Source organism: Panthera onca, chromosome B4, assembly GCF_046562875.1.
Source record: "Panthera onca isolate mPanOnc1 chromosome B4, mPanOnc1 haplotype 2, whole genome shotgun sequence".
Classification (NCBI taxonomy): domain Eukaryota; kingdom Metazoa; phylum Chordata; class Mammalia; order Carnivora; family Felidae; genus Panthera; species Panthera onca.
Genome location: NC_138345.1, coordinates 72,530,609 through 72,553,065, shown reverse-complemented (window position 1 = coordinate 72,553,065; position 22,457 = coordinate 72,530,609).

The window sequence follows — 22,457 nt, the reverse complement described above, 5'->3', positions numbered from 1 at the left end:
TTTTAAGACAGGGAACATATGGTATTGCTCTTTATAGTCCCCACAGCACTCCAGCACAATACTGCACATGGAATAGGTTCTTAGTGTTGGTTAAATACACAGATCAGCAGGTCTCTGGTACACGCTGCTGCTGTCTGATGTGTTTCCTTTTATTTGCCTATTGATTGAATTTATTCACTGTATTTGGAAAAATTCTTTTGAAGCATTAAACTTAAAACATTAGAGTCTTCATTAACATTCTGTAAGACATATGGATCTCAGATATTTCTGCATTTTGTACAGTGACATATATAGGGCAGGCCATTGTAAAGATCCATCACTCACTTTTGTCCTGATGAACAAAATGGTTTTTGGCAAAGGTAAGATTTGGATAGGATTTAACCATTTAAGTGATTTTTGTTTATTTTTTTTCACCTAATTCCACAGGTGAACTCAAGAATTTAAGCATGCTAAATATTCAAATTATAGAGTCAGGTGCATACTCATAAACAGGTGCTCAATAAATACTGCACTTTTTAACAATGCTAAAACAGGTGGTATAAAATTTACTCTACTGAAGGTGACCTGCCAACCACACTATTTTCCTCCTGGGTTTCCAGTAGATCCTTAGTTGTTATAAAGCCCTTTTAGCTTAAAACAATGACTTCTTGGGAATGCAAGCTGGTGCAGCCACTCTGGAAAACAGTATGGAGGTTCCTCAAAAAACTAAAAACAGAACTACCCTATGACCCGGCAATTGCACTACTAGGCATTTATCCACGGGATACAGATGTGCTGTTTCGAAGGGACACATGCACCCCCATGTTTACAGCAGCACTATCAACAATAGCCAAAGTATGGAAAGAGCCCAAATGTCCATCAATGGATGGATGGATAAAGAAAAAGTGGTATACACACACACACACACACACACACACAAAATGGAGTATTACTTGGCAATCAAAAAGAATAAAATCTTGCCATTTGCAACTACGTGGATGGAACTGGAGGGTATTATGCTAAGTGAAATTAGTCAGTCAGAGAAAGAAAAAATCATATGACTTCACTCATATGAAGACTTTAAGAGACAAAACAGATAAACATAAGGGAAGGGAAACAAAAATAATATAAAAACAGGGAGGGGGACAAAACAGAAGAGACTCATAAATATGGAGAGCAAACTGAGGGTTACTAGAGGGGTTGTGGGAGAGGGGATGGGCAAAATGGATAAGGCGCATTAAGGAATCTACTCCTGAAATCATTGTTGCACTATATACTAACTAATTTGGATGTAAATTTTAAAAAATAAAAAATAAAATTAAATAAATAAATAAAATAGAATTTATAATATTCTAAACTCGTTAAAGAATACGTGAATTACTATGAATTCCTTTCTAATCTGCATCATTCATCAACAAGGTGAGTGATGAATTTAAACAACTAAACTTACATATCTCATTGTATTGACATTTGTCTTCATAAAACAATTTTGTGAAAAATATGATCTTTGCAATATAATAAATATTTCATAGGAAGTTAAAAAAACCAATGACTTCTAAGTTGCATTTATCATATTCATGACTAAAGAATGGCATTTTCGGGGCGCTTGGGTGGCTCGGTGGGTTAAGCGTCCCACTTCAGCTCAGGTCATGATCTCGTGGTCTGTGGGTTCGAGCCCTGCGTCGGGCTCTGTGCTGACAGCTCAGAACCTGGAGCCTGCTTCAGATTCTGTGTCTCCCTCTCTCTCTGACCCTCTGCTGTTCATGCTCTCTCTCTGTCTCAAAAATAAATAAATGTTAAAAAAAAAAAGAATGGCATTTTCCCTCGAAAACGAATAGTCCAATTAAAAAATGGGTAGAAGACATTAATTGGCATTTTTCCAAAGAAAACATCCAGATGGCCAAAAAACACACGAAAAGATACTCAACATCATTCATGATCAGGGAAATACAAATCAAAACTACAATAAGCTATTATCTCACACCTGTCAGAATGGCTAAAATCAACAACAGAGGAAACAACAGGTGTTGGTGAGGATGTGGAGAAAGGGGAACCCTCTTACACTGTTGATGGGGATATAAATTGGTGTAGTCACTCTGGAAAACAGTATGGAGCTTCCTCAAAAAGTTAAAAATAGAACTACTCTATGACCCAGCAATTGTACTACTAGGTATTTACCCAAAGAATACAAAAATACTACTTCAAAGGCATACATGCACCCTGATGTTTACAGCAGCATTATCTACAATAGCCAGATTATGGAAAGAACTCAAATGCCTATCGACTGATGAATGGATGAAGATGTGGTGTATATACACAATGGAACATTACTCACCCATATAAAAGAATGAAATCTTGCTATTTACAATGATGTGGATGGAGCTAGAGGGTATCATGCTAAGTGAAGTAAGTCAGAGAAAAACAAATACTATATGATTTCACTCATATGAATCTAAAAAACAAAAACAAACGAACATGGGGGAAAAGAGAGAGAGGCAAACCAAGAAACAGACTCTTTAATTATAGAGAACAAACTGATGGTTACCAGTGGGGAGATGGGTGAAGGACGGGTTAAAAAGGTGATGGGGATTATGGAGTACACTTGTTGTAATGAGCACCAGATGTTGTATGTCAGTGTTGAATCACTAAATTGTACACCTGAAACCAATATTACACTGTGTTAACTGGAATTTAAATAAAAAGTTTGAAAAAAGAATGGTATTTTTTCATCTTTCTTATTCTGGTTGTTGTAGAAATGAAGATGTTAATATATTTATTGAGCTGCCATGGATGGTTCCACAGATTAAGCAATGTGCCACCCCAGGGTTATTCATACAGACTACAAGAATGAAGCCTTCTGGGTTCCCAAGAAGCAGACCCTGAGATGAGGATTTGAGAGTTTATTTGGAAAGTTAAGGAAAACAATAGGGGAGGAAAGCAGGCAAGTGTTACCAGGAAAGAAAGATAGCTAATGAAGGGTGCATTATAAAGTCAGCTAGTGACTGGCTGTAGCTTAATTCTATGGGGAAACTCTGGGAAATAGTTAAAAATACATACCTCAGAATGACCCCAATTGAGAGATGAGGAAGCTGTAGTATTTATACACCAATTCCTGAGATGAGTCACTGGATAAGGGCTTTTAGGGTGGGTGTGGGAGTGTTGATTCCTTGGCACCTTGTCCTGTTGGTAAAAAGGGCTGGGGCTTTCTATGGTTCTGGGATGGGGGTGGGGTGGGGTGAGTGGAGGGCAGGAGCCTTCAGGGGCAGAGATTCCGACACGGAGAATAGAAGTTGCTGGTCAGAGCAGAAAAAGTCTGTGTCTGCTACAGTCCCCTACAATTGGATAAATACAGGCCTTACAATGGCAGGTTGTGCCTTGGGTATATTGTTATTTAGTCTGATATTTTAATTCCATATCATGAATCCAATATTTCCTTTTTGCTCTTTTTTGTTTTCTAGGCAAGTTATTAAATACCACATTTATTTTTTATGATTGCCAGGCAGTGTTTAGTGTCTGAGTGTTGTTTGACAAATGCTGCGTTATACAATACTATCTGCTTGGAATAAATGTATTAAGAGCTATCATCCTGGGGTTTGACATATATGTACCACATTTTAAATGTTTGTCTTGATTACTTGTTTTTTCCTCTGTAGAAATCTTAAATATGTCTTTTGAACTCAACTCTACTTAATTCTCTAGAGTATAACCATGGTTTCATTACTTTACAGTTCTTTAGCATTTCTCTTCCCATCCCCAAATATTTATTAAATGTTATATATATGCTCACAATAAAGAAATAAAACTGAATCAGAGTGTTACCATTAGCCTCACCACAAATCCCCATTACGGTCACCCCTCAGAAGTAGATACACTCAATACACTGGCTCCAAAATTTAGTATTTGTGTGGTCTCTCTCACGCAAGGTATGTGATCGGTCTGTGCACCAATTTCCTCAGCAGTGAAACAGGGATAATGAAGTTTCACACCTCATAGGCATGTTTTGAGAATTTATTAAGATAATTCAGGTGGAGTTTTAGGACAGAGGCTAGCACCTAGTGTGTGTTTAGTAAATGTTAGCTACTATTATGTCTCTTTCCCACATGTAAACTCATGTCAGTGTGTGTGTGTGTGTGTGTGTGTGTGTGTGTGTGTGTGTGTGTGTGTGTTTCCACAATGGGACAAGAAAAAAATACAAGCAGTTCTGACACTCGCTTATATATACATCTACCTTGTTCTTTTTAATAATTGCCAGGCCTTTATTAATGAACCATTTTTGTATTTTTACAATGTTTGTCACTATATGCAAGGGAATTACCTGTATATTTAAAAATGGGATTTTTATATATTGCTTTTTTCTCCTGCTAGATCATCTGATGTTCAGAATTTAGCATATGTTTGGAATTTTCTCACTTTATTATAATAGTCTGTATGCCTCTGTGCTCTGATGGTTATTGCTTATAAATATTTGGGCTATAAGATAGATAGATAGATAGATAGATAGATAGATAGATAGAATCTGTTGCATCACTTAGAATTAGGTTTGCTTGCAAGTAACAGAAATCCAAGAGAACAGTGGTCAAATAAGACAGAATATTTCCCTTTTAGGTAGCAGTCTAGATAGTCTATGTAAATGGTACCCTTAAGGGTTGTGCAAAGCCTAGCTTATGAGGTCCAAGAAGACTGTTCCAACTCCAGCCATCACATCTGTATTCCAGCCAGCAGGAAAGAGGAATGAACAAAGAAGAGGGGGCAAAAGGCACACCAACTGCATTTTTTTTATGTGTGTGGTAAAATACATATAAAATTGACCATTTTAACCATTTTTAAGTGTATGGTTAGTGGCATTAAGTACATTAATGTGCATTAAGTACATTATACATTAAGTACATTCATATTGTTGTGCAATCAGCTCTGACATCCATCTCTAGAATTACTTTTCTATCTTCCCAAACAGCAACTCTGTACCCATTAAACGATAACTCCCATTCTGTCCTCTCCCCAGCCCCTGGCAACCACCATTCTACTTTCTGAATTTGACTACTGTCAGTACCTCCTATGAGTGGAATTATACAGTATTTGCCCTTTTGTGACTGTTTTATTTCACTTAGCATAATGTGCTCCAGGGTCATGCATGTTGCAACATGTGTCAGAATTTCCTTCCTTTTTCAGGCTACCACCTTTTGTTTATCTGTGTACCCATCAATGGACAGGTGGGTTGCTTCTACCTTTTGGCTATCATCAATAAGACTGCTGTGAAATATGGGTGTTCAAATACCTGTTTGGCTCTTTGCTTTCAATTCTTTTAGATACATACTCACAAGTGGAATTGATAGGTCATATGGTTGTTCTAGTTTTAACTTTTTGAGGAATAGCCATTCTATTTTCCATAGTGGCTGTACCATTTTACATTCCCACCAGCAATGCACAAGGGTTCCAATTTCTCCACATCCTCCCTCAAAGTTTGCTGTTTTCTGATTTTTTAGGTAATAGCCATCCTAATGCACATGAGGAGGTATCTCATTGTGGTTTTGGTTTGCATTTCCATAATGATTAGTGTTATCTTTTCATGTACTTATTGGCCATTTGTAGATCTTCTTTGGAAAAATGTCTAACTCCTTTGTCTATTTTTTAATTGGATTTTTTTGGTTTCTGTAGTTGAATTGTAAGAGTTCTTTATATATTCTGGGTATTAATCCCTTATCATATTACATGATTTGCAATTATTTTTTCCCATTCCATGGGCTGCCTTTTTGCTCTGTTGATGGTGGCCTTTGATGCATGGAAGTTTCAAATTTTTATGTAATCCAATTTATCTATTTTTTCTTTTGTTGCTCATGCTTTTGTTGTTATACTCAAGAAATCATTACCAAACCCAATGTCATGAAGCTTATTTCCTATGATATCTTCTAAGAGTTTTATAGTTTTAGCTCTTATGTTTAAGTCTTAGATCCATATTGGATTAATTTTTGTACATGATGTTAGGCAAGGGTCCAATTTCACTCTTTTGCACATGGACATTTAGTTTTCCCAGCACTACTTGTTTAAAAGACACCAACTATCTTTTATAAAAAGAGTCCTGTAAACTGCCACATAATACTTTTATTTATATCCTATTGGCCAGAATTTAGTCAACAGGGTTGAACTTAGCAAGGAAGGGTGACAATTAAAGTTGGTAAAGCTATTTTAATTTTTTAAAAATTTTAACAATTTAATTTTTCCTTTTTCTTCTTTGATTATTTTGAAGATACTATAAAATAGTGTTATATGGTGATACACATTCAGGTGTCTGCATTAATTTTGAGAGCAGGATAGTTGGATTTTATACAAGTGATATATTCTTAAAGATCTTGTGTAATATCCCAGTAGGAATAAATGTAAAATAAACAATGGGGGTGGGGGGGCTGCAACACTTTTTCAGAGCCTATAAATCTATTAAAGTGATATTGATCTTGCTGCTGAGTCACCAGTATTGTTTTTTCCATTATTCTTGCCCAGATATTTGAGGATTTTTAAAGGTTAAAGATGTATCTGCTATATTTAAGTGTCTCGGCATCATTTCTAATGTTTTGCAGTGCGCCCTATTCTAAACAGACAGTACTGGCTGTGGTAGAGTTTGGCCTTCTTCAGAGCAATTTATCACATTTAACTTTTATTAGAAAATTATGGATAGGGGTGTGTTTTCAAGCACCAACACCAGCACTTGATGGCATTTTTTTTGCTATTAAAAACAGTTTTACATTAAAATAATGGTGAATGTTAAGCAGCAAAGTAGTCACCAAAATTATACCATTCCAAACCATATAACTTGGGTGTTCCTAGTGTATGAAGGATAGGTAGGCATTTCTGTTGAGCAGTTCTGACAAAAGCATGAAAAATATTTACTTGTCTGCCAGCTCTGAAATTGTACCATTTTTAATAATTACCCAGTTCTTGATAATTTTTTAAATGATTTTTAAATTAGCTTCTAAAATGAGACTTTATTAATATTTCTGCTGTGCTATTTTAACATTGCATAAAGTGGTACTATACTGTGTCTTGGCATATCTTGTGTTTTGGTCATACGATTGATGAAAGAGAAATAGATATATGAAGTGTATAATTACTAAGTTTAAAAGTCCTATTTTTAAAGAGCCCTGTTTGGTTTAAAATACTGGGGGTGGAGGTAGGGGGCGGGGAATATAGATGAAACAAAATTGGCCATAGGGTATAATTATTAAAGTGATGAGTACATAGGAGTTTATTATATTATTCTCTTCACTTTTGTGTATATTTGAAAATTTCCATGATAAAAAATTAAAAACAAATAAAGAAGGCTTGTTTTGTTAACATGAAGTTATACCTAGTTAGACTGATCTCCTCTATCTTCATTTTTCTACCAGAATAATAGAAAAAGTGGGGGAGGGGCAGGGTAGCATACATCTATAGGTCAGCTTTTAATTTTATTAAAAAAAATTTTTTAATGTTTGTTATTTTTGAGAGAGAGAGAGAGAGAGAGAGCTCAAGCAGGGGAGGGGCAGAGAGAGAGAGGGAGACACAGAATTGGAAGCAAACTCCAGGCTCTGAGCTGCCAGCACAGAGCCTGATGCGGGGCTGGAACCCACAGACTGCGAGATCATGACCTGAGCTGAAGTCAGCTGCTCAACTGACTGAGCCACCCAGGCGCCCCATGGTCAGACAACTTAAAAAAAAAATGTTTATTTATTTCTTTTGAGAGAGAGAGAGAGAGAGCAGGGGAGGGGCAGAGAGAGAGGGAGGGAGAGAGAATCCCAAGCAGACACCCAGCTGTCACTGCAGACCCTGAAGGGGGCTACATCCCATGAACCATGAGTTCATGACTTGAGACAAAAAATCAATAGTCCCACACTCAACTGAGTAAGCCACCCAGGCCCCTGGGAGCTCTTTTGAAGGGATGGGTATTGTTTATGAAATCGACCACCCTGAAAACAATATTTTTATTCTCTCAATCTAAATTTGAACACTCTAAGACTCAATAGAGATTTTCTGTGGAAGGAGGTAAACCCCACTGACAGTGTGTGGCATCCTCATATTGGATGAGGAAGGAGAACTTAACTCAGGTGTCACAGCCTCAGGTGGAGGCCTGTGAGTATTCTTGATAGACAGCAACCAATGAAAGAAACTATATTTAATTCCTGGGATTCACCCTTACAGCTTTCCCTCTAGACTCAGAGAATTAATTGTTTCTTCTCCTGTTGAAAGTTAACTCCCACACCTAAGCTGTTGATCACATTTACTCCATCTCCTGTGGGATTTTACTACACCAATTATTCCCTTATTCCCTCTCATATACTCAGCTTTTCTATGGGCTAGCTCCTTCCCAGAAGCGGAAAAGCCTGTTTAGATCTCCCGTGTAACTTCCCCACCGCCTTTAGCTAAGACCACCCCCAGGGAGCGCCTGGCTGGCTCAGTCCGTAGAGTGTCTGACTCTTGATGCCAGTTAGGGGTGGTTGAATTCAAGCCCCACGTTGGCCATTGGCCATAGAGCTTAAAAAAAAAAAACTGTTCCAGCCCCCTTTCTCCTTTCATTCCTAAATAATTCCTCAGTTGTATATACTTCTCTCCTCTCTTGTCTTAGTCTTTATTTTACTGTAATTAGACCATAACCACCATATTCCTAAAACTGCAATGGTAAAGACCACTAACTGCCTAATTAACAAATCCAACGGCCAGTTTTATTTCTTGCCTTATTTAATCTCTCTTATTGCTTAAAAAATATATAAGCCAGACACACCTTTATGTGCTGTATAAGGATTAGCTCATTTAATTCTATACTAACCCTATGAGATAGTTACCATTATTTTCCCCATTTTGTAGATACACAGACAGAAAGATTCAGTGATTTGTCCAGGATCACACCCATCTACTCCTTTATTCCTTTGATATTTTTGTTCGATTGATTGGTTTCTGAGATTACAGCTGGGGTAGTCAGAATAACTCCCACCTGCACCGCCTAATCCCTGGAATCTGTGAATATGTTAGGTTACATGGCAAAGGGGAATTAAGGTTGCAGATAGATTAAAATGACTAATCAGCTGTTAGGGAGAATAACCTGAATTATCCAGATGAGCCCAATATAATGACAAGGGTACTTAAAGATGGGAGAAAGAGGGAGAGGAGAGGAGATGAGAGGAGAGTGAGGGAAAAGGTGATAACGATGGCAGGAGCAAGGTTGGTGTGGCATGATACCCTGTAGGTTGGACTTGCTGTCGCTGGCTTTGAACACAGGAAAAGGCCAAGGAATGTTGGTGGCTTCTAGGAGCCAGAAAAGCCAAGGAAATGGATTCTCATCTAGAGTCTCTAAAATCAAGTAATGTTCTGCTGACACCCTGGGTTTGGAGCAACAAGACATAGGTTGGATTTCTAAAGTGACGGAACTGTAAGATAATAAGTTTGTGTTATTTTAAGCTTACTAAAGTTGCGGCGATCTGTTACCGCATCAATAGGAAACTGATACAATAGCCTATCTTGGTGTCCTACTCTGACCATTTCTTCCTGGGCTCCTTTCCTGGGTCCTCTTACTTTTATCCCCTAATGGTTGGTGTTCCCCAGAGTTTTGTCCTTAGCACCTGTTCTCATCACATACATACATTTCCTCTGGGTAATATTACTCATTTTCCTGGTCCTGACCACTATTTATACTCTGATTTTGAAATCTCTAATTCTAACCCCACCCCCCAATTCTGAAATTGGGACCTATACATCTGAGAGCTTCTAAGACCTTCTACTTCGGTGTCTAACAGGCCCCGCACACTTATCATATACCCTCTTTTTATAAAGCATCAATTCCTCTTATATTTTCTGTTTAGGATGTACACCTGTAGGTAGGTAGGTAGGTAGATATCAGGCTGGAAACTCAGAAGTCATTGTTCTCTCTTTCCTCTTCTAAAACCCAACAATAGACAAGTCCTATTAATTCCACCTCTTTGATATTGTTCTACCAATTCCTTCTCTCCATCCTCTACCACTCTCCTGCGTCATTACCTGCCTGGTTCTTGTTATTTCCCTGGACTATAACAACTGTCTTCTGACTTTCTGCCTAGCCTGGGCCCCGTCGCTCACCCCTCCTCAACTTTTTTCCATATAGCCACCACAGGTACTTTTCAAAACACAAATCTAATCATGTTGCTTCATTGCTTAAAACTCTTTAGCGTTTATTCACTCCCTCAAATGCAAAGCAAGGCAAAATAAGACCTGGCCCCAGCCCAGCTCTCCAGTCTCATGTGCTCCAGTCATACTGAAGTACTTATGGTTTCCTGACAAGCTGTGCTATTTACTGCTTTATGCCTTTACCATCCAATCCTTGCTGCTTGGAACACTGTCCTCATCTTTTCTACCTACTGTCAGCTTAAGCATTGCCTCAGGTGTGAAGCATTTCTTGCTCTTCTCAGGTAGAATTAAACACCCTCTTTTGTTTTTTGCTTTTCTGTTAGAGTAACTTTTAGTCACGATTGTATTTATTTTCCTGTCTACTTTCAGCATTAAACTGAAGCTCTTGGTGAGTAAGAAGCAGGTGTTTGGTTTTGAGAGAGAGAGACAGAGAGAGAGACAGAGAGAGAGACAGAGAGAGAGACAGAGAGAGAGACAGAGAGAGAGACAGAGAGAGAGACAGAGAGAGAGACAGAGAGAGAGACAGAGAGAGAGACAGAGAGAGAGAAAGCAAACAGGAGAGAGGGGCAGAGGGAGAGAGAATCTTTGCAGACTCCATGCTTAGCATGGAGCCCAATTCGGGACTCAATTCTATGTCCCTGGGATCATGCCCTGTGCTGAACTCAACTGACTAAGCCACCCAGGCACCCCTTTCCATTCTTACCATCTAGCATAAAGTCTTGTGTGTGTGTGTGTGTGTGTGTGTGTGTGTGTGTGTGTGTATGACATCTATTGTTGAATACATGAAAGGTTTCTTGAGACTAGAGTCAGAAGGAAGCAGAGGTGAGGGGCTCTTAGAAAACCTCTGTGGCTACTGGAGGATATAAATTACTGTTGAAGCAGATAATATGAACTTGAGTTTAATAACCCTTGTGGTCCAGTCACTAATTTGGAAAGTCAGTAAGTACTCCCTATATCTCGAATAGCAGTTCAATGTCTGGTTGACAGTACATGGTTAAGAAATATGTACTAAATGAAGGATTGGATATGTAAAGGGATGAAGGGGAGGCCATGGTGGGGGTGAGGTTAATTGGGAAGGAAGAGTAGAACTCAGCTATTATTGCAGAAGGAGCAATGTCAAGAGCAAAGGTGTGGAGGTGGGAATGCAAGAAGTTAGAGGGAAAAAAAGGCATAGAGCAGTTGGATGATATAAAGGAGGTATATAGGCAAGGGAGATATGTGAACGGAGGGGACAAACCTGACAGACAAGGAGGCCCAATGAGGTGCCTCAATGGTCCCAGTGTGAGGTATTGAAGGCCTAGACCAGGAGGTGGTATGGGATAGAATGGAAAAGAGCTGTGTGAAATGAAGGAAGGCTCATCAGGAGAAAAATAGGAGTGAATCCATAAAGTAAAGAGAGAAAGGAATAAGGAAGGATTTAAAGATTTTGAACGTCAGAGGAATGACCAAATTAAGCAAGCCCAGGAAAGGGAGCTGGGTTTGTAATAAAATGGAAGACTTTAGCTTTCCCAATGGTTGTATAAGATTGTGATAGAAATAGGAGGTGCCATGATCCCTTTAAAAAATAAATTAAGGTAAACAGATTTTTTTCCCTTAACTCTGTAATAGTGTCTTGTGTGATCTATAAATTAAACATTACCATAATTTTCTTTACTCTTTTCTCTAATGGCAAAATAAAAATGTGATTAACACAGAGAGCTTGGAAAACACAAAAAGAAAAAAGAACTATCTGTAATTCTATTATACAACTATAACAACCAATGTCAAAATTTGGGGATAAATCATTTGAATAATTTTTGATGGATTAATATGTCTTCTACACACTGGTTTTCATCAGAAATACCATTATTTCCTCAAACTCCATAACCTTTGACTTGTCTTTTAAAATTGCATATATATGTCCCTATTCTAAAAATATTCAGATAGTATTGAATTACTCTTTACACAGAATTATATTTACATAAGACCTGTCTGTTCTAATCCTCCTTCCATTCTACCAATCCCACTCTTCTAAAGGAACCGCAGTTTGTGCACCAAAAGAATTCTGAAAATAAATACAATCAGATTAACACACACTTAGTATAAATACATTGTCTATACATATGTATAGATCTGTATGTATTGTATATACATGAATCTCCTTCATATACATGTATACATACACGTACAACATAATGACTGCATAGTGTTCCATATTATCGGTGTATCTCAAATCATTTAATACTCAATTGCTGAACATTAAAATTTTCATTTTTGTGCTTTAAAAAATAACGCAATAAACACGTATGCTTGTTTTCGTTCTGACTTTATTGTACATCCTTCTAGTGTTTCACTGGTAGATATGATATTAGTTTAGATAAATATTCTTTGTCATGGTAAAAGTAGGCTTCCCCTATCTCAGTTTACTGAGCTACTTTCCTTTAATTATGAAAAGCTGCCAAATTCTAACAAATACCTTTTTGGGGCTTCTACTGAAATGGCATTCCTCCTCTGCCTTCTTACTGTGATGAACCCTTAGTATGGATGGCCCCCAACTTAATGATGACTTGATATAAGATTCTTTGCCTTGACAGCGGTGCAAAAGCAATACACATTGTGTAGAAACTCTATTTTAAATCCTGACCTTTTCCCAGTCCAGCAATATACTCTCATGGCGGTGGGCAGCCATAGCAGCAGCAGTGAGCCACGGCTCCCAGTCAGCTATGTGATCATGAAGGAAAACTTACAACTGTTCTGCTGATCACTTTCAGTACCTTATTCAGTAAACTATGTGAGATATTCAATACTTCATTATAGGTTTTGCGTTAGATGATTTTGCCCAACTGTAGGCTAATGTAAGTGTTCTGAGCATGTTTGAGATTGGCTAGGCTAAGCTGTGATGTTCAGTAGTTTAAGTATATTAAATGCATTTTCAACTTAACAATATTTTCAACTTCATGACGGGTTTATTGGGATGTAAGCCTATTGTACGTCAGGGAAGATCTGTGCGTTAATAATCCTTTCTTACTGGATTACCCCCTCCTGGTAAATGTTGTTACTGTTTTAATGACAAACTGTTGAGTTTCCTTTGCAGATATTTTATTTAGGGTTTTGAATCTATATTCACTCGCTGGTATTTTTAACTTGACCAGGAACCGGCTTCTAGATGTTTAAAGGATGTGTCATTGCAAATATCAGAGGCTTGAAAATAGACACACACCCAGTGGCCTAGGAATCTGGGATGTCTTCCACATAGCTCTCATAATAAGCAACTGCTTTGTTCTCTATTAAAAATAGGGGAGAGGATTTCCAGCCCCTCCTGTCCTAAGTGATTCTATCTCTTCCCCAGGCCTCTATTTTGGAGGGCAGGGCCACAAAGCAAGTGTCTGATCAATGTGTTCATGCCCCCTCCACTGAAATCCATATAGCCGGGAATCTTTCAGAGGAAATGCTTGTTCTGTTATCTTTCTCTAAGGCTGGCCAACCGGGAGCCAGCCACCTCAACTTTTTGATAAGAAACAGGATCCAAACAAATTTAAAACTAAATTAAAACCGTAATTCACTTGGATATCTTAAATCCTTGCAGTTTTTAATATAAAAACTTAAGATTCTTAATCACTTTTGAAAACTGAATTAATAAAAATATATATTCATTTTTATAAATTATAATGTAAAAAAGAAATAATAATTTTAAAATTTTATGTTCTTTAAGATAGTTCTTCCCCACCCCCAGGAATGGAAAAGCCACAGGAGAGTTATTTTGAGAAAATACTGTTTGCCATTAGCTAGAGGAAGGTCCCCTTTGTGGATAAGGTAAAAGATTGTTAAGGGGGATGTGGTTGTGGTAACATAACGTCAGGTTGTGAGAACAGGTTTGAAGCATTCTAATACTTTCTCTGTTGGAATACAGGAAAGTGGCATTCTTTACTTTTTCCACTCCTAAATGTAACATGGCACTCTTTGTTCCTAAGTCATCTGTTGATTGGGGCTTTGGATTGTTACCTGGCACGTAGGAAGCCCTCAATAAACATTAGCTACTGTTAACTATTATGGGGGTAAGCAGCTCTGACATGACTCCCACTGATTCTCACCTCCTGGCAGCTCTTGTGTAATCTCTTCATCTTGAGCGTGACTAGACGTGGTGACTTGCTCCTAAGGAGTAGAATATGGCACCAGTGATAAACTATCTCTTCTGTGATTACGTTACAATAGATCGTGACTTCCGTTTTGCTGGACTATTGTCTTCCCAGTTTGCACGCTTTGCAAACTGCCATATTGGCATAGAATTAGGTTAGCTTCTATCCCACTGTCTGCAAGAATATGAATCTTATCAGTATGAGTGAGTTTAGAAGTGGATCCTTCCCCAATTGAGCCTTGAAATGATTATAGCATCAGATGACACCTTAATTGCAGTTCAATTGTATTTGGATTCCTAACCCAGAGACACAGTGATGCTATTTTATGCCCCTGAATTTTGGAGTAATTGTTATATAACAATGGATAATAATACAATTTCTATTAATATTGTGATTATTAGCAGTATAGCCAACTCAACACTATAGGCTCTGGAGCCTGACTCTGGGGGTTGAATCCCAGCTATGTCACTTATTAACTGTTTGACCTCCTATAAACTACATAATCTCTCTGTGCCTCAGTTTCCTCATTTGTAAGATGAAGATAAATAATAGTTGTGAAGAGTAAATGAGAATACACCTAAAGGCTCTGGCACATAGTAAGTCTGTATGTGTTGGGTGTTATTATTTATATGAAGAAGAAACTTAGACTCTTGCTGCTCTCATTAGGCGTCACCTCTGGTTTTCTACTCAAGTCTTTGGTGAACAAGAATGCCTTCTAGTTTTGGTTTATAAGTACATTCTGCACAGTGCTGAAGTGAGAGAGAAACAGAAGGAATAATGGTTTCTGCATTATTTCATGAGGAGAAATTGGAAGTCCTTTTAAGTAAGTCACCTTAAAGATGAAGAATTGGTTTATTTCTCTGCAAAAGAAGTGTAATTTCATACCGCCTTGTCTTTTCCACCCTCAAATCCTGAATTTTACTACAAGGATTATAGTTAACTAGAGTGTGCTATCAGTTTACACTCACAGTTCTTATGTGGCAGGTTCAGCGTAGGCCTAAAATTAAATCGAGTCAAATGGAAGCCAGAGAAGTAATAAATTCTAGTAGTGCAAGAAAGAGTTGGGCAGAAGCAAGGTCTAACGAAATAACTTCAATAGTAAGAAATTAAATCTTGAACCAATGTAAGATCAAAGCAAGCTTAAGAGAGGTCATTTATTGATTCAGGGATTAGATGCCAAGGACCTCTAAAAAGCAAAAATGGTACATTTGTATAGCACTTCAGAGTTGACTGAATATCTTCACACACAGTATTTCATAAGATTATGTTGGAATCGGCACCAACATGTTATCGTCAGTTTGTGATGAGGCAATGGAAGCTCAGAGGAGTTACATTTCTTTTTTTAAAAACATTTTTTTTAATGTTTATTCATTCTTGAGACAGAGCATGAACGGGGGAGGGGCAGAGAGAGAGAGAGGGAGACACAGAATCCGAAGCAGGCTCCAGGCTCCGAGCTGTCAGCACAGAGCCCGAGGCAGGGCTCGAACTCACGAACTGTGAGATCATGACCTGAGCCGAAGTTGGACGCTTAACCGACTGAGCCACCCAGGTGCCCCAGAGGAGTTACATTTCTTATTTGAGTTCACAGAGCCACTAAGTGGGATGAGATTCAAAACTTCTTTCCGATCTGTGTAATAGGACAGTTCATCTCCATAGCTGTTGAGTTATTCTTATCTGTTTCCATGTCATTTGGGATAGAATTATTTAGGACTTCACATCCCTGACTAAGCATGTACCCTACATGAGCGCTGCATGACAGGGCAGACATCCTACAAGTGAGCTGGTAATTCTAAGTTCCAAATAGGTTTATTTTACTCCAGCTAACAGATACTGTTTTTCTCCATACTATTCCTGCTCTGCAGCTATTTTGTGACCCTTTCTCCAAATATTTCCCCTGAAATCTCTTGATGAATAAGAAAATGGTATGTGGGCATTCAAAAATGATGATTCTCTATTTGAAAACTACCCTGAACCACCTACCTATGCCATTGTCACAATATTTTATCGTATGACCTTAGAGGTGATTTTGATACAGAAACCCCATTTGGTATGATGAGAAAAATGGCCCTGGATTGTGCTTCTAAAAACTGTACCCGTCATACAGTGTTGTAATATGAGGGTTTTTATCTAACTTTAGGTTTATGTTTGAAGCAAATGCTGTGCTAGCATTAACTTTGTTGGCCAAATACTATGTATCAGTAGTCTTTATGAATGATCCATTATTAAATAGGAACAGTGTGCCTGGGACCCAGGGCCTTTCCTGGTAATGAGTGTCAAAAAGATGTAAAGCTATTAGGTCCGTGATGAGAAGTTTTGCTTTCCTCCTAACACTCAGTGCCTTCATGATATAACTGGCTGAGTTGTTTCTCCCTGGTGCATTCCATTCAGATGTGCCATTCTCTGGAACCATCTCAGGATTCCAGATCTTTCTGCTACTCCCCTGATGCACTGAGTTCCAGATGCTATGTGAGACTATGCAAACACAGTTATTCATTAAACAACTGTTTACTGCCCTCCTAGAGCTGACATTCTGATGAGGGAGACCTCTAAAAAATAAGACAACAAGGTAATGAAGTAAAATATATGGTATATAGTGGGAAGCGCTCCTTAGCTTTAATAAAGCTTTAATAAATCAGAAGAGGTGTTTTGATATTTTTGATAGGTGGGCTGGAAAGGCCTTTCTGAGAAGGAGAATTCTGAGTAAAGACTAAGGAGAAAAGATTTAGCGGTAGGACAAAAGCCGTGCTACAGTGGAAATCTGTAGAAGGAATTTCAGAAACACATGAGGACAGTGATGCAATCAGCTCCTCTCTGATGTGTGCTATATTCCAGGTAGTGGTGTAAGCACTTTAAAGAGATTAATCCATTTAATCTTCATGACTGCCTCATTCTAAGAAAGCAATCACCTATGAGAAAGCAACTGATTTGAGGGGAAAATGGAATGGAGATCAGGGAAGGCTGCCCAGAGGTGATGGCATTCCAACTGGCTCTAAATGATGACAGCAGTGGGAAGGAGCTACCAGATACAGGAAGGGGTAAGGGAAAGAGACAAAGGGAGACATACATGCAAGTGGAGAGGCAGAAATATGTTTGGTATGACCAAGGAATGTGTCTGGGAGTCAGAGCCATTTTTAAAAATAACTGTGCCTCGATATTTTTCTAAAAGGAAAAAAAATCTGTTTTATTGAAGATAATAGCATTAAGGGGTAGAAGAGGAAGACTTTATATTTATGAAGGCACAAAGGATCTTTTTAGGGTCTAGGACTATATCAGAGTTGGGGAGAAAAAGGCTTCTATCTACCCCTGCTGACTTCTCTCAGGGAAGGCCAGGATTCAAGAAAGGAAACAATAGAAAAAGCCCTGTCTTAATCCCACTACCCTGTTTTCTAATCAGGCAGCTATAACTGACTTTCAAATCATTTACATAGCTACCACCTTGCCTAAATATTGGGCCAAGTTCGGAGGTGCCACATGGTGTACACAAAATAGCCACATTTTCTGATTTGTGTGCATATCCTATTGATTTTCAATGTCCAAGAGAACTTTGAAATGCCTCATGGATTTTCTTATATAATTTTTCTCCAAACTGACATCAAGGTGTTTTGTGCCTCCTGTTAAAGAAATTCTATCTCCATGCTTCTGTGAAAACTCCTAATACGAAAGACAATGGTAATTTGAATATCTTAATGCCATTACATTAGCTAGGAAATTACTTCATCACGTTGCCCCAATTTTTATTACAAACATAAGTGAATGGAAGGAAGTTTTTCTCATGGGATTATAAGGCTGTTAAAGGACCACAGATTTTTCTCCTGAAGTGGTCTACAGAGCTGCCCAAACCCTTGAAGTATTTTAATTGAACAAGTACCTTTAACTATTAACTTTCTTCTGGAGGTTCTTATTTTTTAAAGCATAAATGCTTCTGTAAATTAATTCAAATCACACAGGCATTAATCTATTGGCTGGAGAAATAAACCATCATCAATGACATAAGTAGGTGACTCTTTGGAATGAAAATAGGAGTTTGACCTTATGTCTCAGTTTATGAATATGCTAATAACTATTAACTTGTTCTGTTTTGTGGATTTTTGTTCCAGCAGATCTTTAAGAATGTTGAAATGGCGGGGCGCCTGGGTGGCTCAGTCGGTTAAGTGTCCGACTTCAGCTCAGGTCACGATCTCACGGTCCGTGAGTTCGAGCCCCGCGTCGGGCTCTGGGCTGATGGCTGAGAGCCTGGAGCCTGCTTCGGATTCTGTGTCTCCCTCTCTCTCTGCCCCTCCCCTGTTCATGCTCTGTCTCTCTCTGTCTCAAAAATAAATAAAACGGTAAAAAAATTTAAAAAAAAAAAAGAATGTTGAAATGGCAATCTGCCAGGTCTCTCTCTCTCTCTCTCTCTCTCTCTCTCTCAACAGGGCACAGTTGTAGTAATATTTGAGTAATAAAAACAAAGTAGACAAATGAAGAGGAAAGGAGGAAATCATTTCAAGGTTCGTCTGTGTCTATTTTTTTAATTAAATGAAAGATATAAAATGACCATGATTTGTGCAATATGTTCTGTTTTAGTTATGCAAATAAATAATTAAAACATATAAAAAGATTAAAGTATTAGCCCTGAGTTATTGTAAACAGCAACAGTGTCAAAACTGCATACGCATTACTAAAATTAAATTATGGAATTTTCTAACCAGAGCAAATAACTGAGTTATTAAAATTAAAGCAGCAGAAGAAATCTATACCAAATAAGCCATAATTTGATACTGAAATGAACCATACATATTCCACAGGGGTCCACACTCAGTCCCTTTCTCTTTTCCCTTCTCTGTTGCCTGGGCATTGTTCTACCCGTATCTGTAAATATCATCCATGAAGGGATCATTGCCAAATCTCCTCCTCCCCTCTGATGACTGTCATGAGTTACAGACTTACCTTTGTAATTAGTGTACCATTCCAGTTTGGGGAACCTAAAAGGCAACATATCCCCCAAAATTCTCCTCTTCTTTCCCCTCCCAATTTTTGGCACTGTAGCTCATCCAGGTATTCCAGCCAGAAGCCTGTGAATCGTCAAGGAGACTGTCTCTCTGTCAGCCCTCACATCCCATTGCTAACTATCTCCTTTTGGCTAGTCTATCTTAATATTCCCAGAATGCACCCATTCTCTCTTTTCACTGCCATTTCCCCATCCCAGTCCTCATCCCTTTTCACACAAATTCTAACTGGTGTTTACTCCTCATTGCCCTTCCAACTCCTCAGCTATACTTTGGCTGGAGCGATCTTTCTAAAATGTAGATCCAATCACCATGTTCTCAGCCTTGTCATCCCAAGTCTTGCCACTTACAAGACAGAGCGAACACTTTTTAGTGTAGTCACCCTTTGTCCTTGTTCCAGGTTCATATGTTGCTATTCTGTTGCACCTTGTGTTTGCAGCCACGTTGAATGACTCATGATCCCACAGATGATCCCTTTTATATTTACGGATCATCTTCTGGAATGCTTTTCCTTTGTTCTTTATTAGAAAATTTCTTGACATACTTTAAGACTCACCTCAAATACAGCCTTCTTCAGGAGTCTTCTTTGTACTCCACAAGCACTAAAACACATTCTCCTCCATCCTATCCACAGTTAGAAATTTATATTTCTAACCAACTGTAAATCTCACCTTGCTATTAATGTTTTCTTCCCTAAACTTCCCCTTTCTAACACTGTTAATGTTTTCTTCCTTAAACTTGAATTTCTGAAAGGCTGGAACAGTGGTTTATTCATTTTTTTCATATCCAATGCCTAGGATATAGCCAATGAATTTATAGAACCACGCCGTATTTCAAGCACTATAGAAAGTACTGGGCTACAAGGGTGAATAATACAAATAGCCCAGGGCTTGGTATATACACATATCCACCCATTTATCTACACACTGATCCTTCTATTCATCCAATAAATAACTGTTGAGGGCCTACTAAGTGCCCATACAGTGTTCTCTAATGGTAAGCAAAGGAATGTGAGCTCTATTCTTGTGAAGCTTATAATCTACTAAGAGAAATACACATTAAGAGTAAGTACGCTATTCCAAATTATGAAAATTCTATAAAGGACAAGAACAGAATATTATGAGAGAGAGAGTGATAGAAGGAATCTTGTTGAAATTGGATCATGAGGGAAGGCTGTTCTGAAGAGTGGTAAGTCACTAGATAGTAGGCTATATGTGTTTTGTAAATAAATGAGTGACCTAAAACAAAGTCGTAAATGGTTGTTCTGGAGGAAGCATATTCCTTTGCTCTAGCATACAAGGGGCCGGGGGGTTCCAGGGGCTGAATGGTTACAGGTGTTGAAGCTTCTGAAAGGTGGAAACTGTTTTCTGCCAGGACCATGGCCCTCATCCATGGAGTTGGTAAACTTACAGCTGTGGGCAAAAGAGACAAGGAGGGTGTCTTGGGGCTCCCTTCCCTAAGGTTTGAGTCTGTGAAGAGCACAATAGCAACAGAGAGGATTTCCTCAGGAAGGCTTCTTCAACCAGACAACCTTACTAAGGATTGAGACCACTTGGTGGCTTAGAGTTGGATTTCTTTACTATAGGACTCTCTCTTTTCTTTTTGATCTTCACTTGTCTTTGTACTCTGACTAGCTCAGCATCTTGACTCCATGTAACAATTTCTTACACCCACAAAACCTGTGATTTGATTTTTTTCTATTTCTTCTTAATTTACATTCTGTCTATTTAATCTTTTGTCTCCTTGTTTTCTCCTTGTCCTATTACACCACAGGTCCTCATTCCCAGAGTTTAGAGATTTTTAAATCTATTTTATATTCTTATGATATTTTATTTTCTGATTTTTATTTGTATCCATTTTCCTTTTTATCACTTACTTTAATGTTTTGACTTTTGAACTATGATTCCTACACCAAAAAAAAAAAAACTATTTATTTTTAACCTATCATTTAAGATTCTTGACTTTCAGAATTTTCATGTTTTCTTAATGAACAATTTTTTTTTTAATTTTAGAGAGATAGAGAGTGTGTGAGTGGCAGAGAGGAGCTGAGGGAGAGAGAATCTTAAGCAGGCTCCACACTCAGCATGGAGCCCAACGTGGGGCTTGATCCCATGACCCTGGGATCATGACCTGAGCTGAAATCAAGAGTCAGACACTCAACTGACTAAGCTACCTAGGTACCTCAGAATTTTCATGGTTTTTAATTATTTAGTTTAATTTTCATTTTATTTTGCATATAATTTTAGTTTTTAAAATTAAACTTTCTGAGTATAAAGATGTTTGTTTATTAAATTTGCAAGACATATAAAAGTACAAAGTAAACAAAAATTATTTGCAATTCTACCATCCTGAGGTAGCCATTGTTAAAATAATATGTGTATACACTGTATTATGGAGGAGTATATTATATGCACATAAATGCAAATACATGTATCTATATATGTGTATCAAATACATTTTAGTGATATGTTATATGTTTAGTGATTAGTGATATGGAGTTTTGCATTTTATTTATTCAAATTTATATTTAGGGCACACTATTACATTATTAATATTCTTTAAACATTTCCTGGTGGATTCCAATATGAGCTCTTGGGCAAGGAGAGTGTTATTAAGAATTCTGAATTGGTCTGGACACTATATTCCCTCTTCCTTGAAAAGAATTTGACTTGGTGAGAGACATTCTGAAGAAGATACAAATCACCCCGGTGGGCTGGATACTGGGTATCAGAGCTTACCAGATCCCTTTATCAAAAATAATCCTAGTTCTCCTCTCTTTCTTAAATGGCTTAGGTGGTTGGAGCAGATGCTACACACATGGAGAACACATGGAGAAATGTGTTTTTTTGTAGCCTCTGCTACAGCATGTGGATTTGTAGAGCAATTAGTTGATGAACTCCAGTTCTGACACAGTATGGGAGTCTATGCACTGCTTATGCCTATGATAATTCTGCCTGTATTGAAGTCCAAACCACTGTTTGGTAAATAGGTCTTTAGTATCCAATCTGGGAAACTTTTCTATCTGATGCCAATTCTTAAGTATCCACAATATTATTATGATATGATACAACAAGATCTTGGCCTGGGGGGAGTTTTGGCTCAGGTGTAACGCCTCCTCTGACCTCAACACAAAGCTACTCACACTTGCGTCAGATTGCCTTGGTCAGCTAAAGGTGAGTTGGTTTCTACAAAGCTTTCTTGGCAGAGAATATTGAAGGCAATCCAACTTCCACCTGGAAGTTTTAGATGCTTG